Source organism: Nelumbo nucifera, chromosome 6 (assembly GCF_055504915.1).
Source record: "Nelumbo nucifera cultivar China Antique chromosome 6, China Antique-T2T, whole genome shotgun sequence".
NCBI classification, from domain to species: domain Eukaryota; kingdom Viridiplantae; phylum Streptophyta; class Magnoliopsida; order Proteales; family Nelumbonaceae; genus Nelumbo; species Nelumbo nucifera.
Window position 1 is genome coordinate 35,169,884 of NC_142654.1, and position 15,791 is coordinate 35,185,674.

At 31.9% G+C, this 15,791-nt stretch overlaps 1 long non-coding RNA gene across 1 annotated transcript in view; it reads right to left on the reverse strand.

The window, feature by feature from the left end:
* Nucleotides 1-1,779: 1,779 nt before the first annotated feature.
* Nucleotides 1,780-15,791, reverse strand: part of LOC104606474 (uncharacterized) — a 31,312-nt gene continuing 17,300 nt past the window's right edge. The window contains exon 3 of the long non-coding RNA XR_736774.3: nt 1,780-2,284. This is a non-coding gene — a long non-coding RNA (uncharacterized LOC104606474). The remainder of the gene's footprint in view (nt 2,285-15,791) is intronic.

Here is a 15,791-nt window from a genome sequence, read left to right on the forward strand (position 1 = left end):
GGTACTATGTTTGGTTTGATTGAGATAAGAGAAACAAAAAAATGAGGGAAAATTCTTCAAGAATTTCTTAAATTAAATTGTTAAGAACTAACGAGAGAAAAGTCGCAAGCTTCCTCCTTTCCTCTGTAAAAATGAGGTCTAATATCCCTCCTTGAATTTCTTCACTCGAAGAAATGCTCTGGTTGCAGTTGCGATCAAGATTTTCAAGAAAATCTGCTTCAACATTCCTCTCTTTGAACTCGTGCATGAGGCTTTGACCTCCTGAATTTCTTTTGAAGTTTTCTTCATTTTTATTCTATTTTTGTGCCTTTTAGACTAACGGGTCATTTGATAACAACTGAATGACCTATTTCTTTGTGTTTTAGTGAATAAAATAATTAAATAATAAAATATTCTAAATTATAATAAAATATACAACTTCAGCTTTAACCATTAAGGAACTACTTAAAATGGAATTCAGATTAGCAAATACTTTAGCTCTATAACAAGCTGTGGAGTCAATGGCAATGTCCCACACCAGTGATAAAATACATGGGCCCATACTAAGCGATTGAATGGTTTGCCTATTTATGGGCCAGGTAGCCCAATAACCCGGCCTGGCCACGGTTAGGCTTAGACAATATTATTAGGCCCATGGGCCTGGGCCTGGGCCCTATTATCTAAGCCCGACTCAATTTCAGGCCGGGCTCGGGATTTTACATAAAAGCCTGGCCCGGCCCGATAATATTATATATATATATATATAATAATTAATAATATATATTATAAAAAATATATTAATATACATATTATTTTCTTCCTAAATCCTAACCCTAATTCTTCTCCTTCGATAGTCTCCCTCCCTCAACCTATTCGAACCTAGAAGAACTTGGAAGTTTCTTCTCTTCCACATCAGAGTTGGCGGTACCTGTTGGATTATCTCCTTCCACAAGTGGCGACTGGGGACTCGCGACTAGTGAGCGGAAGACGGTATCATCTCTCCAACAATGTCTCATTCTCTATCTCTTCGATTCTCCCTAATCTCTATGTATTCAAACCAAAGGCGGTGTCCTTAATCCCCATTCTGCAACAACTCCAGTAGCATCTACAACGGCACTCCGACAACCACAAACAACTCTAGGTTTCTCGCAACAGCTCCGGCAACATCTACAGCAGCACTCCAGCAACCACAAACAACTCCAGGTTTCTCGTAACAGCTCCGGTAGCATCTACAGCGGCACTCCAACAACCACAAACAACTCCAGGACACTCTCTCTCTCTCTCTCTCTCTCTCTCTAGCAACCAGAGTGGCACTCCGGCATCCCCATTCCTAATTCATGTTGGGCTTCAGGCTTGGGCTCTGGCCTCAGGCTTTTATGAGGGCCAGGCCCACGAAGAGGTCTAGTTGTTCAGGGCCAGGCCCATGAACAAGCTGAACAGCTATTGTCTTCAGCTAATCTCCTTAAAATCTTATTATTAACCAAAAGAAAAAATAAAAAATCAATTAAGCCACTTCAGCTGTTATCAAACAGCCAATAAGAGTCCTTCAAGTTCTATGATATTCATACTTTCCCTCTAAGAAGACTGTAAATTTTCAGTTCTAACCAACTTTCAATCCATAATCAATAGAAATTTTGCTTGTCATATATTGTCCTAATTTCTCTACGGCTTTTCTCTTTTGAATGACGTCCAGAAACACATAGCTGTTCATTCTCCATTAAGACTGCATTTGCTTGCAGTGTAAATAGCAGATCAATGAGTACAGAACTCCTCCGGTCCCAGTGTGATATTTAAACCGCAATTAAAGGCAGCCTAAATGAACTTGATCTTTTTCACGCTTTGGAGTAACGATAATATAAATTTATACTTAGTGGTTGAGGTTCGCCCATAGTGCAAATATTTATTTCTTAAATAATTTCAGGCATGTTGACTTCTTGTCACTTCTTGAAAATCATATGTAATATAACCATGTCAATTGATACGAATTTTTCACGGAAAAGTACTGAGGAAAGTAATGTGTGCTAAATCATAGAGAGCTTATCTTAAGGGAGAGATGTCTTTATATAGAATGAACATTCGTGTTGTAGTCAGATGAGGTCCGTGGGGTTGTCGGGAAGAAGTCGCCCATCGAGGTTCTTGGAAGGTCCCACTCTTCCCAACAAGCCGTGTCTCCTTATCCATATGGGACTCTGCTTCCTTGTGAGGCCTCTTCGTGATGCGGTTGTGGTGACGTATGTCAACGTGGTCTGAAGTTACTGGCCACAAAGGAAAATCACGTGGCAACTTCAGCTAGCTAAGGCGTCACCTGAAGTGAAAAAGTAGTAGTTCAATTTACAATTTAAACCTCACAATTAAATAGGGACTAAATTCAAAATTGAATATTTTACTTAAAAGAATGCCCATAATTTTATTCATATTTTTAATATAGTGTAAATATAGAATTGTAGACGTGTTCAATTTTTTCTATAATTCTTTTTATATTTCTGTGTAAAAATAATTCTGATATGATAATTGTATGATATTATTACATGTTCTTGAATGTTCTTTTGCAAAATTTGTGTATTTTTTATTTTATTAATATTTATTTATTTATGACATTAAACGCTAACAAATTTGACCCAAAAGTTAAACTATTGATATTTTCCAAACAGTAAAATAATTTCATTTTTTCTCAATTGTAAATTATGTATTTAATTTTCATTATCAACAAAAATAATTCTTATTTATTACACTTTTTAAATTTCATTAATAAAAATATCATAAATGTGTCTAAGTTTTTCTACATTTTATAATTTCTTATATTTATTTATATTTAAAAAATGTTATTACCTAACTATGACTATATAGGTTGATAAATTTCATTTGGATATACGGTTGCATTTCTTAGCCACCACTTTGATAAAGAATGGTTTTGTTATTTAGTTTTAAAATATACAGGTTTATATTGTTAAAAACATTGGCATAGATTTAATTAGTTTCATTTATTAGTGAAAAATAACTTAATATAGGATTTAATAAGAGAAAATTGGAGTTAATGCTTTAAGTTATAAGACTTAATGAGAGGGGATTAAATGAGGTGAAAGGTAATAATTGAAGTTACATTTTCAATCCTTACAATTAGAGATGCACTAATAGACAAATATGGGCATTTTAGTAGCCATAAGAGCTAGAATTAAAGCTACAATAAAATGGCTTTTATGCCCTTTCTCAAACAATGAAATAGGAGGTAAGTTTAGTCCAAAAAATCTTCCACTTTGCATTCCCACTTTTATATATAGAATAAATCTAGTAATCTTGTAGCAAAATGCATGATCTTTTAGGAAATGGTTAAGAATAGTGTAATTAATAGTTTTTTTTAGGGAATTGCTAGAAACGGATCAATTTTCAAATAAGAAACCTTCTGCTCTTTGTTTGCTTTATCAATTTATTTATATTTGTTGGATACATATTATCTCCTTCATAGTGTAGCTTGGAAAAAAAAACAAAATATGTAAACCACAACATGATTTGGTGGTGACCCATTAGCTTGGAACTTCGTATCAAACACATTTGAGTTGATTCCCACATGTTCATTCAAATATTTTTATATTTTATTTCAGTTTTTAATATTTTATTTATAAAAATGTAAAAATTGGGATTTGAGACCAAAAAAGGGTTTTTTTTTTTTTTTGCTAAAATAGAAGGGCAAGGAACTTTTGGACCCTTGGCCATAGATTTCTAAATGTTGCATACACAATTAATGTACAACCCATGACCCAATGACCGAGTTAAATTGGTCAACAGTTCAATCACCTAGGTCAGATGATTTATTACCAAACTCTAGGTTTTAGGGTAACCAACTTTGGAATCATGGCTTCATGATGGTTCGAACAGTTGAATCGTTCAAGCCAACAATGGGTAGAAAACATTGCCCTTGAGTCTCTACTCTGTAAGAGTTGCCTTTGGTTCTTTCTACTCTAGACACACTCTCCCTTTGTTTGGAAAATGGATTAATCTGCTTCCTAGTCCTGTCTAGAGTTCTAAAAGAAAAAGAACTATTAATTAAGTACAGAAAAAAGAAAACTGCAAAAAGAAGATCCATTAGAAAGCAAACTCTACATCCAAATCCACTATAGAGTTCCTATTCAAAATCTATTATGGAATTCAAAGCAATCCAAAGAGAGAGATGATGCTTTGTTATTCCTCACAAAGATTAAGAGAATTAGAGGAAGTTAACTCTTATGAAGAGACTATGGTAAAGGCTATGGTTGAAAGCCCTACATCAATTATATTACTTCTCATTTTGTCGTGATCCACAATAGATCCATTCTATGGCTCTCTAAATAGGAAACTGGTATAATTCTTCCTTTACACCCTTTTACCTTCTTTAAGCAAATTGGTATAGTTTAGTTGTACTACTCTAAAATTGGTAGAATGCCCATATAAAAGTGCTAAGTTGGATACAAAGCAATTTAAATAAAACGAAAAAATGTCTCATCTGCTAAGAGAATTCCAAATTGCAACTAACAAAGATGCCCTGGTTGCTAATTCTTATGAGCAACAAAATGATGTGATAGTGTGGATCCCTAGCCTAAGGAGAATTCCTCAAGATGTGGAGGTGGGTACTATTTTGGAGTTTCTTCATGTTCTTAACAATCAAAGTATTAGAAGGGGGAAGGATGATGAATGGATATAGAAGTGGGAAAAGAGAGGAAGTTTTATTGATTTCAATAGGTAAGAGCCTCCTTACAACTGCCCAAGGTCTCTTTCATAGTATAGACAAATCTATATAAATGCAATCCCCTCAAAAAATTGCTTCTTGCTCTGGGTTATTTCCCTTAGGAAGGGCCTAGCTAAAGATTGTGTGATTAGAAGAGTGCAAATTCAAGACCATGCCTGCCCACTATGTAACCACTCTAACAAAAACCTAGATCAGCTATTCATCCACTACACAAGGACATATGATATCTGGCTTCATTTCATAACAGCCTTGAACATATCCTAGGTATTCATAAAAATCTGCAAGAGCTGAGAGCTACTATATATGGTACCCACAGGGTTTAAGTGCAGATGGTATACTAGTTTGGAGCCTGATCCAACTGTGGTACTATATATGGAGAGTTTGGTTGAAAAGAAATAAAAGAATTTCTCAGGGTGGTTTCATTTAAAGATTGATGAATTGATTGGTGCTACTGTGGGGAGATTGTGGTTGCCTAGGAGCCTTTCATAGCCTACTTGTAATGTCTTGCAATTTGTATCTTTGTGGTGTATGTGACTGTTAGTTGTTCTGAGGTTTGGGGTTCAGAAGATTGAACTTCCCATTTTGTATTTAGTTGATTTCTCTAATAAAATTACTTCACCTTTTTCAAAAATTAAAAAAAAAAGTTAGAAAAATTAGGTTTATTGGTTTTATGATTATGGATGCTAGCTAACTTTTAATTTGAATTAATAAAGAACACTATTTGATAGGGTGGAATACCTGCCACCAAAAACATAGATTTATATTGAAATCAAACTTAAGTGGATCGCTACTTTTATTGGAAGGCCTAGACTAGATATGTAGTTTCATATCTACTATCCAGGTGGTTAGTCTTGAAGCATTTATGCTAGGTCATTATTTGTGAAACTACACTAGGTTTATTTATGATTAAAAAACTCAATTTATCTAAAAGATTTAGGCCCACACAAATGTAGCAACTCAATTTATCCAGATGGTTGGTCTAGAAGATTTAGTCTAACAAGTCATTATTATCTTCCCCAACAAACTATTGCATTTGAAGGGCCGCATTTTTCATTTTAACAAATAGTTTCATATTACATATAAAAGATACTTAGGTGATGCTCAAACAGAACCATTAAATTGCTACAAGACCTGTATTAGCCTAAGGATGAGAATATAAGACATAATTTGCAAAGTGTAGACTCCTCATTTTTGCACCCTTCAATCTTTACGCAACATTTTGAGTTTCAAGTATGCTTCAGTTAACCTTACATCTGACCTAGGGGTACATAGAACCAAAAATTTCAATTCTAATGACACAAAAATCACCCAAATCCGATACCGTTTACCCCTTCACCTTAGGACCCAAAGCCATAACTGATCCCAATCGTTCAATCGAGATCATTTTGATCTGAACCTCACCTCACATCAAATCAGAAATCCAACACCCTAGGTACCTACTCCTTCATCTTAAGACTCAACGTCGAAATCGATTCCAATCATCTGATCAGGGTTATTTTGATCTTAAACCTTATATCATATTAAGTAAAAAATCCAACACCATAATTATGTATAGCCCAAAATTCCAAATCTGACAACATTAAGATCACCCAAATTTGACATTGTTTACCCCTTCATTGATCACTCAATCTCGGCTCCCAAGGTAACATCATTGATTTGATAGGAGTAGGTCCCAATAGTCGATTTAGTATCCCCCTAGAACACTAAAGTCATTTTGACAGAAATAAAGTTGTTGACATGCTAGCCCTATGTTTTGCATAATTGGGTCAAAATAGTTTCACCTTTGTTGTTTCAAGAACAAACATCATATATCATACGTTATAGGAAAATAGTATATGCATAAATCAATTAAAAAGAATCTTTCTTATAGTTTTTTTTATCCCAAAAATTCCACAACACTCATTTACATGGTTGACTATCCAGGATTCATTAGTTTAATTTTTCATATTCCCTTTTTTTGTAGTAGATCTTTGTTTTGCTCATTTAATTTATTAGAAAATCCATACTTCATTTATATTTGCTAATTGCTTTCTCTTTTTTTGTAGCAAAAGAATTCTTGCTTTCTTGTTGAATTAGATAAATATTATTCAGTTCCTCTCTTGTAATTTTGTGAGAGGTAATTTTTGTTTCTTCATAAGCCCATAGTTATTAGAAAAAATTTGGAAGGTTAGAAATCATATTTAACATGGTCAAACCAGATTTAGTGGTTGGCCAAATTATAAAAGCAATTCTAGCCCAACCTGGGAACTAATTTCCTGATAATTTGAATTTTGAATTTCCATATCGATCTTGTACTGAAACGGAACAGATTTAAAACCCAAAATAAATGCTAATCATACCTGATATGCAGTCCACAAAAGCAACTTCCAGAGTGGTAGTTCATGCCAAATATCAAACCTAAATCGGCCTCCTACTAAAGATGGTGCATCAATGTGTGTGAAGCCGATTCAGCAATGCACTTTCAGCAAAACCCGAACTCCAACCTCCTTGGATCAGTGCAATTGTGTGAACATTGATGTGACTGATGTTTTTCTCCATAAACTAAGCTATGGACTAAAGACAAATAGCCCCTATAGTGGCTGGTTCGAACTAGGGTTTTGGGTGCAAGGGAAGAAAAAAAGAGTGCAAGAGAGTGGGGAGAAATTAGATGGTTTGCCCTCTCCCTCTCATTCCTTATAGAGCACTTTAGCTTTTAATCCTATTAGGAGCTTATCCAAATCGTATTTGGATCAAAATTCATCCAAGTTTAAAAGAAATGAGTGCTCTATACCCATATTCGACCTATATCACATGACAACGTTGTCATGCGATCACTTAATTAATCTTATTAATAATGGGCCTAAGACCAATTTCCTTCAAAGGTTCATGTCCTAAGGCATTGCATGGCCACTTTAGGCCTAAGTATTATATGGCGTGGGACTCACAAAGGTCTCACATTAGTCCACAAGGGTTCAGTCCCAACCCTATAAAGGGGCAAACCGAATTCACTACTTAAGGGTAGTGAACCCCTAACCTAATCAGCTCAAGCTCAATTTGAGCCCAACATTTAAACATAAATGATCCTTAGATTTAACCACCCTATAAAGACGCAAGGATAATGGACTTCTATAAGATGAAGTTCATCAAGTAATCAACCATGTAATGGTCTCTTGCCCTTAAGCTCTTGGCACATAATCAACAATTGCTCATAGGGAAGGACCTCTTCCTTGACTTTAAAAGGCAGTGTCCTGCTCTATGCTCAAATGGATCCTAGGATTAAAGCCTTTTGCAAACACTTTTCATAAAATAATAATATAACATATAAATATATTTTGCAAATCTGATTTCCATCAGAGAGAGTGTAAACCTTAATATTCACTTTGTTTGACAAAATGGTTAATCCTATCACTATGATCATTCACTTAGATAATTTCCCAAACTACTCCAATATGCCTAGTTAATTGACCCTGAATAAATCTCAATTAATTTTCCAAACTACTCCAATATGCCTAGTTAATTGACCCTGAATAAATCTCATTTAGTTAATTTCCCAAACTACTCCAATATGCCTAGTTATAATATCATAATCAAGTCTAGGGTTAAGTACAACTTTTCAATTTTACAAATTTATCTCTAAGGTCCAGGGAATAATTAGAAATTGGTCTAAGTTTAGTGTTTCTTCCAAACTCCCACCAACTATGCTTGGGATCTAACCTTAGCAATTTGCTTCACGAATTCTGTAGCATATTAGTTATAGCCTTTCTATGATAAATTCCCCAAGTCTATCCAATGGTTGAAAACATTTTAAATTGGCACGAGTCTAATAAGTGTACAGTTTAAGGAGTAATTTATAGAAACACACCAATTTGGACATAAAAATAATAATGTACTTATATTATTCATTCATAAATGTTTATGTACATCAATCTGATTGGAACTAAAAGCATACAACTGTCTAACAAAAAATCTTGGAACATTAGTATAGTAAAGGCCAATTTAATCGGGCTTGTGTGGAGTGCCTAATACCTTCCCACATCGTACCTTGGTTCCCGAACTCAAACAATCTCTATTCTCCATTGGGTTACAAGTCACCAAGAATACCAATTTTTTCTTCAAAAATCTTGAGTTTCCTAAATTCTCAATTCCCAAAAATTAGGTGGCAACTTCAGGTAGCCATACAAAGCAAGTTTCGATGGAGTTTTCTACACTTTATAAGTCTACAACATAGAAATTTGAAAGATGAAGAAAACAACTAGGAACTAGTAATTGAATTTCACTTTGAGGATTTCATGAACTATTAAGACCTAAAAATAGATATTGTGACAATTGACATTCATGTTGGAATCATTACATGCATAACCATTCAACTAAGATACATTGTAGGATTTTGCAAGTTGTGACTACATTGTAGGATTTAATCACATTCTAAAGAGAGTCCAACCCACAAGATTGTAACCCTTTAAAAGGAATTGGCTTGCCCTTTAGTAATATAAATTAGGGCACCTCAAACCAAAAATACATGATTAGATGATCATTGTCCATTAGATGTTTAGTCCTACATAACCCCAACAACCAATCACTCACAACTAGAGAGAGAGTTAACACAAGTTACTCTTCAATCAGAAGAGGATTATAGTTAATCCAACTAGTTGAACTTAGATCTAGTTAAGATCACTAAGACACCGCAAGAACTCAATCTCTAGCACTTATTTGAATAAATGAAAGGCAATAAAGGAAAAGAAAGGGAAAACATCTAGTACTTGTGCTCCCTTATTGAAACAATTCATCATTTGTGCTTCCTAAGAAGTCTCTGACTCTAGAATTAGCACTTGACAACTTAACTCATTATTCATCTTCTATTCTCCATTGATCCTCTCTTATCCTTCTGTTTTCTCAATAGCTACGAAATTCAGTTTGTACAATCATCCATAACCATTTTAGCATAAGTCTCTAAATGATTATGGAGAGAAATTATATTACTAGGACAACTTAGCATTTAAAACTAAATGGGTCTACACATGTAGTATATTCCATATGATGCTTGGTACAACACTTTTGACAAATTGACAATTACATGGTTTACAAATATTCCTAACTAGTTTATTATGATTTTTTTTCAATTATCACATTCATTAATCAATTTATTTATAATCTTAAAACTGAAGTTACCTTATATGACCTAGCCAATAAGAGACAAAAAAATGACAAAACCTTTACCTAATTTTACAATAGATTGAGAGCTTTAGCTAGTCGAATCCCAAATAGTCAGTTAGAACATTTCCTTATTTTAACCTTTATAAGTGCCCTTATTCCCCAATTTCACTTTCAGCTATCAATCCTTTGTCTCACCACCTTTGAAAAGGTCATACAACATGGCATAACCATCCAAAGAACCTCTGAAACAAAAAAAGAACATTTTTCCTTTAGGTCCTATTTTGACACTCCCTACCACACTTACAACCTTGCACATTTATTATAACACCAACCAACACTTCACATATAAGCCAACTCAAAACAAAATTGAATGAAAACCACTTAAAATTCAAACATTGATTAAACTTACATTTTTATAGCCTACTCCAACATAACATAATCTAATACCCAAAAATAAAACTTGATACACCAACATACAAAAACTATAGAAATTGAAGACCAATATTATCACTACCACCACACACTAAGACACATTGTTGGAAACTATAATGCCTTTAAATATTTTGTACAAGACTTCAACTATGAAAAACAAATTCTCAATTAACACCCTCTCATCTACCACTCAACTACTATCACACCACAAAATGCTTTTTATCATTAAGGGATTTTCACAAACTCATTACCCACCTACTTGTTTGATGCAAGTATGATCTAACCCTCTTCTTCTTCTACTACAGAACCTATTTCCCACCAAATTAACACCTTAGGAATCTACTATTGTAGTAACCATCCCATCACCGCATCCCCTTTCTATTATTACCCCACCCATTTTCCTTATGTTTATAGACCACTAACTGCCTCTAATATCACCAAATCATCAAACCAACAAATCGGATTATTTTAACTCCTCCAAAAGTCAAATATCCATTACATATTTAATAATATTTTAGTTTCGATCATGTATAATCTATTATATCTTCCTTTGACTTATACATTTAATTGCACCTTTACTAACTTTTTATCCAACTACTTATACTCCACAAGAAAACTAAAAAATAAAGAACATATTCATGCATCCATAAAGATTCAAAATAAAATCCTAAACAATAAATTTGTTCCAAATATTAGCCACATTCAATCCAATCACCAAAGCACTATTACGCATATTCTTATAACTTCATCCATCTCCACCTTTCATCTCTTTTCTACTTTATCCTTCCAATCTTTCATTCCATCTCTTAAGAGACCCAACCCCATGTTTTGTAAGTTCTTAGTAGAAATACATATAGTCCTTCATTAAAACATAAATAAAATTATCACATTAGATTACTTAATGCCTTGTCTATTAACCTATCTACATGTCATAATTATTTGCCCTGGTTTATTCACATGCATCTTCCTTCCCTATACACTTTACCTCTCCTCTTAAATGGGTTGTAACACCCACCACTTTTCCTTCATTACACAATTCTAACCTTTTATTTTCTTGCACTCTTAATTTCTTTTATTAAATAATTTATTATACATTTCATAATATATTTTATTTCATAATATTTTTTATCTCTAAAACTTCTTTGTACCCATGATAACTAAATCATAATGGCTAACTCTGTGATAACCAATATATAAAATAGTCTAAAATTTCTATTATATTTAATGTCTTTTATTTCCATTTATTATTCATTCATCCAATAGGCAAGTTAAATTTTAAAATAAGAATTATAAAAAAGAAACTTTTAAAAACAAAAACTACTATAGAATTATGATACAGATTGTTATCCTAGCATCTTTCATGTTCTCTCAACTTATACATACCTTTGCACACACTGCTATCATTGTCCATCGCATTAAATCTATTCCATCCATCACATTGTAATTGCAATGTTCATGATATGACATTTCTATAATTACACCTACACCATTTAGATCTTTTAGAGAAATTCCCATTACACATTCTTACATCACATCCATGCATATCAAAATTTCCTTGATTGTTATTACAATTAATGTATGAGCACTAATAACTTATTGATCTTTATAACAAAATTCATTTCACTTGATACAAACCATTTGTTATGTATACTACTTATTTGTTTTCTTTTTTTTCTGTCATTTAACTCAAGTTAATGATGTCTCTTTAAATTTTATTTTCTTTACATACCTACGCTTTCATGTAATTTTAATCTCTTTTTCCTACATTATTCATTTTTCTATATCCAATATTGTGATTTGTTCTTTCCTTTAGTATAAACTAAAATCACAACATTTCACTTTCCTATTATTATGCATTTTATAGGATAATCTTCAATTATCTTCTATTTATTTATTTAATTATTTATTTTTCTATTCTTTTTATCCCTAATTCATTAATATGTGTTATCTTTATTTGTATTTAACCTTATATACTCAACATTTTATATTTTTAGTTTATTATTTCACACACCACATTTCTTGAAACTTCTTTTTTATGTATTTTTAAATTTATATCTTTTACTCCCCATAAGTTCTTTAGAGTAAGGCTACTTTATAGCCACCCTCCTCTATTTTTTTGCTACATTAACGTGAAGCTATTTTATATTAATTAAGTATTCTTTCCCATTCTCTCAACCATTTGCTTTCTTTGCTTTCTTTTTTATTCTCCTTAGTTGTCAAATTTTTTCACTCTTCTTGGTTTCCATGTATTACCATACAGGGCATCCAAGAGGAGCAACCTCTTTCTAATTATATTAACATGAACCCCATTTCACTCAACCAAGGTTCTTTATCACTCACTACATGTAGTAAGTGGCAAGAGAGGTATTTGTAAGTATAAATTTTAATTTTTCTCTCAACTCTCCTCTTCAATTTTATTTTTCATTATTTCCGTTCCCCTCTCTCCTCTATATCCTCTCTGCTTTCTAATTCCTAATTTATATCCCAAAATCTCTCTTTTTATTTTTCCTTATGTTACTTTTTTCTCTCAATTTCTCTCCTTTTGGCACTAGCAAAAGCCTTAACAACTCCTAAAACAATGATCATCAACAAATTTTATGATCAATTTTTATTTTCATCTATATAAAATTAAAGCAAGAAAAACACTTTCTTTTCCTTCCTTCAACATCAATCTCTTTCTTTTCTTTCTAGGGGCTTTACAATCCTTTTTTATATTTATATACAAGCCTATACTACCTACCAGTTTCTTAAAATTTTAATTTTCCATTCAGGCACGCAACTATAATAATCATCTTCATAGCTTTACTATAAGGTTGTGCCACCATCAATTATTTTCTCACATAGATGTCATATTCAAGACAAAAGCCCTTCGTTAATTCAAATAGCACTTCAAACCTATTTTATTTAGTAGTTCCTTATTTGTTTCATTTAATTCTAATTATGTATTAACCACCATTAGTTTTATTATCATTTTGATTTGGTTATATGTGGAGAGTAAAACAAGTCTTGGAACCTCTATTTTGTTATCCAACTTGTAACCCTAATAATATCAGTTATCTTTGATTAGAGCGCACCAATAATTTCAAAAGAACCAAAAAATTGAATTATTAGTTTAATTACTTCTCATATACATTATCTCAAACTTTATTTTTTTAGTATTATGCACACCAATAGTAGATTTTTAGTTCTTGTCTCCATTTATACATTCATTTTATGATTTTTTTAAGACTACTCATTTGTCTAAATCAAATTGCTATACTTTTTTTAGTATTATTAACATTTAAACTTATGCTTTAATGCCAACAATTTAAGTATTATTAATTTTTTATGTTTTTATGCTTTGTTTATATCTTTGCATTTTACACTTATTACTTTAAATTTCATTTAATCCCTAGATTTATCATGTTTCCACTTTTATTACCAAGCTATTTTTATTTCCTCTTTTGCTCTTGATCTAGTTCTATTGTGTTCTTTTATAACTTTCCTCTATACACATATATATTAGATCTACTTTAATTACACTAGCTCTTCATATATAATAAAAAATTTTAATTACTTTGACACAAACAATCTCAATATTATAAGGCATCTTCAAATATTTTTTTTTATTTTTATTTTTTTTGTGATTTTATGGTTGTGCAATTAAAAATTAAACTTTAGTTATAATGGTTTCAATTGTATATATATTACCTACTATTATATAATGTTGGTACTTGCCTTAGCTTCATATCTAGGCTATGAAAATTAAAGGGAAATTGGCTAACACTCACCATGACTTCTCAACATTTCTCTTAAAATCCTTATAACTTTTCAAAATGTCCAAGGAACCCCATGTCACCATGGCAGTGAGTTTTTGTTTTACAAACCTCACCATACATCAGAGCACCATTAGTGTTCATTGACAAAAATTGTCTACATCAACATAAATGCATTTTTTGTGATCAAACCACCCTTAAATGGCGAGTTATCCTTATTAAACATATTTGTATAACTAAAATGCCCTTAAGCGCCCAACATCCTTATATATAACATTTCTACTCGTTAAGAGACATTTCGCTCTCATTGTATTCCATGAAAGCATTCCAAGGAAGTTGTAAAAGTTTTCATTTACTTGTGTTTGAAAAAAAGCTCCCTAAACAAGTATTTTAGTTTTTTTTCATTTTTTCTCTAATCTACACACTTGCTATTTTCGATAGGTAAGAAAGATATTGTATTTCATTTTGTTTAAGCTTCTTTTCATTCTACTTTCCTTTTGAAAAAAAAAGTTCTCTTTAATCATTTTTGTTGATAACCATAAAAGTTCCTTGATTCTTAAAATGGGTTTCATGAATATGAATTTACATATGAATAATATAGGAATTTACATTGGATAGAATAAAGCATGATATTTTAGTTTAACTAAGTTTAAGGATAGTCTTAGGTCTTTTATTTCATTTGTGATATCAATTATTGAAACATCTTGGTTTTTTAGCATTAAAGAATAGCGAGCTTACTTGGTGCTATATCAACTTATCAAGTGAAAATCAAGAAAGTTAGATATGATTGTTGTTAGATTTGGTTATGCCTAAAATATGATCATTTTAGAGGTCACTTGTAGAAATCATTATTATTTTTTGATATCTTGGTTCGCCTAAATTTAACTCTAAGTTGTTTACTTGGATTTTTTAAGGCTTTGTTTTAAAAATGTACAATGAAGTTGTCATCATCATAAAAATATCATATTTTCTTATTAAATCAGATTCCTCTATGGATTAACCAATGTCATTATGTGGTCATTAGACCTGTAAAGTTGTTTACTTGGATTTTTTAAGGCTTTTTAGTTGTTCAAGATTTTAAAATGGTTTTGTCTTGTTTTAAAAATGTACAATGAGGTTGTCCTCATCATAAAAATATCATGTTTTCTTGTTAAATCAGATTCCTCTATGGATTAACCAATGTCATTATGTGGCCATTAAACCTGTAAAGTTGTTTACTTGGATTTTTTAAGGCTTTTTAGTTGTTCAAGATTTTAAAATGGTTGTCTTGTTTTAAAAATGTACAATGAGGTTGTTCTCATCATAAAAATATCATGTTTTCTTGTTAAATCAGATTCCTCTATGGATTAACCAATGTCATTATGCGGTCATCAAACCTGTAAAGTTATTTTATAATTCATTTTGATGGTGAGTGACATTTTATTAGAACTACTTGAGTATCTATAACTAAATTACTGCCTTTTGGTTTAGGCTTTCTTTTGAGATGAGCCTATTAAATAATGAGTTTATTCTTCTATCCATGGTAAACATAACAATTGAAGGGAGGGCACTTTATAACTATTTCATAGTTGTTACAATCAGGGCAACTTATTACAAATATTTTCCCCTTTTTTATTCTTTTCTAAATAGGTAAATGTCACCATTATAAATTGTTATAAAGAATGTGTGGTCTTTACAGAAAATAAGAACCAAACATCTCAAATTTCTTTTATTGGAGTTGGGGTGAATCATGAATGATATTCAGTTTGGTGTTTTTGTTTAATCCAACGAAG